Source organism: Gekko japonicus, unplaced genomic scaffold, assembly GCF_001447785.1.
Source record: "Gekko japonicus isolate JY-2015 unplaced genomic scaffold, Gekko_japonicus_V1.1 scaffold2860, whole genome shotgun sequence".
Lineage (NCBI taxonomy): Eukaryota > Metazoa > Chordata > Lepidosauria > Squamata > Gekkonidae > Gekko > Gekko japonicus.
The window spans coordinates 142,950-145,482 of NW_015169873.1; positions in this window are offsets into that span (position 1 = coordinate 142,950).

Below are 2,533 nucleotides of genomic sequence, written 5' to 3' on the forward strand. Positions count from 1 at the left end.
TGACCTGGCCCCACAGGGAGGGAGGCAAAAGGACCAGCGAGGCCCACAGCCCTGGCCCGCCCTCACAGACAGAGTCAGCAGTATTTTGATATAGAATAACATTTCAAAGCCACATATGTGTGGGTGTCCGGGGTCATTCCGTAGAAAAAGAGGTGCAGGAGCTCATTAGCATAACTTCTTAGCATAACTTATTTGCATATGCCACACCCGCTGACATCACCGGAAGTGTGTCAGAAGGCAACACCCACCGCTCAGGCTCCACTGGACTGTTTTGGATTGCTAGCTATTGGGGTGGGGGGAACGTGCAGATCTGTCCTCAAAGAGGAGGAAGAGCTTGTACCTGAATAAAACAGAGCTCCGTTCCTGTGCGCTCCCACAGGAAATGACCCCTGGTGGGTGTTGAGTGCCACCAAGTCATTTCCGACTTATGGTGATCCTATGAATTAATGTCCTCCAAAATGCTGTAACGTTAACAGCCATTTTCAGGTCTTGTAAGCTGAGGGCCCGCGTGGCTTCCATCTCTTGTTGGGTCATCTTCCTCTTTTCCTGCCACCTTCAACTTTTCGTATTGCTATTGTGTTTCCCGTTGACTCTTCTCTTCTCGTAACGTGACCAAAGTATGATCGCCTCGGCTGAGTCATTTTAGCTTCTGGGGAGAGTTCTGGGTTGAGAGGCTCAGGAGAGCTCAGCCACGTCGCAGGCCAATTTTAATAACACAGATGTAATTAATGACAAAGCCTGAACCAGCCGCTTCCTCATTAAGTCTGCCAAGGCGCATAATTTGGCCACTTTAAAAATACTCTCGTTAGAACAATCAGCAAGGAAGAGGGCAGTTCATCAAGTCTGCCTGACTCCTCAGTTTCTTGAGGGTGGGAGACTACGGCTGGGGAAATCCTTACTGGGCCCAGGCAATTGGGAAGGCCGGCTGAGGCCTTCCCCTCCACTTTCCTACCTTGCTCTTGGGTGGCGGGTGGCGAGACTGGACTGACAAATGGTCCAAACTCAGCATAAGTAGGGTTCCCAGCACTGCTTAGGCAAATGTTGGGGGCCTGGGGAGGGTGGAATTCTGGGTGTGTGATCTCACATCTAGAGCCTTGTGTATGATTTCTCCCAATCTCTATGGTCTTTACCATAGAGACTGAGAGAAATTTCTAGGCCATCACCATGGGCACCATTTTTTCTCTCCCACTCCTCAGTTTCTTGAGGGTGGGAGACTGCGGCTGGGGAAATTCTTACTGGGCCCACCACTTTCCTACCTTGCTCTTGGGTGGCAGGTGGAGGCTCTGTCTCATGGTCCTACAGATCCACTAGGGAGGACATTTTTTTTCTCCCACTCCACAGTTTCTCAGTGGAGGAATACCCATATCCCATCTCTGCTGGTTATTTCCCCCTTAATAGGACTGTCCACCTCCAGGAGGTATCAGGAACAACTAAAGCACCGTGTATAATCCAATTATTTTAGAATCTTCACCAGCTGTGAATTTCTACCTTTACCTTTACCTTTTATAATCCAATTATCTTAGAATCTTCACCAGCTGTGAATTTCTGTAGGTTTAGTACCACATACACATGTTTGACCATGACCATGCTTTGCATGGTCAAAGCAATGGTATTCCCAGCAGTCATGTATGGCTGCGAGAGCTGCACTATAAGGAAGGCCGAGCGCCGAAGAATAGATTCTTTTGAACTATGGTGCTGGAGGAGACTCTTGAGAGTCCCTTGGACTGCAAGAAGCAATTCCCCCCCCCCTCAGTTCGTCTCAGCGTCTTGTGAAGTCCTATGTACCTTAACGTATGAACTGGTGTAGCCCACTGGTAGAGCCACACAGAATAAACGTTGGATGACATGAATGCATCCATTTAAATGGGAAAATATGCAAATTTGCATATTAAATTAAAGAGACAAATGCCTTCTCCGAGCCAAGTCAGTCTGCCGGTGTGGCGGGGCTTGGGGAACACATTTAACTTTAGATGGGGAGGGAGGGAAGAAAGAAAGAAGGGTGGAAAGAAAGCAAATAGATGGGGGAGGGAGGAAGAGGTGGAAAGAAAACAACGTTAACTTTAAAGGCGTCCTCCAAGCCTCCCACACCCCCATACTGGCTGGCTCGGAGAAGGGATTTAAAGAGACAAATGCCTTCTCCAAGCTGGCTGGCGGGGGGAGGCTTTGAGAACACATTTTGTTCCTTCCCTTCTCTGCTTCCCCCCACCTCAAGCCTACCCAGGGAGGGGAACACTGGCTGGGGAAGGGAAGACCAGTCGGGGAAGCAGGCCTCCCCTTCACTTCCCCAGCCGTCCTGCAAGGAGACACACGATATGTCTAAAAGAGCCACATGTGGCTCCTGAGCCACAGTCTGGCCACCCCTGGTGTAGCCCATGAGTTGGGCTTGTATATATGTTGTATATTGTGTTCCTTGCACACCAGTTACATTGTGTGAAGTGGATTAGGCTCTTACACAGCCTTTGTCAAAGCCTAAGATTGAATTTGTTAATTACTTTGCTTAAATAATACGCCATTTCAATTTCTGGAAGTGCTG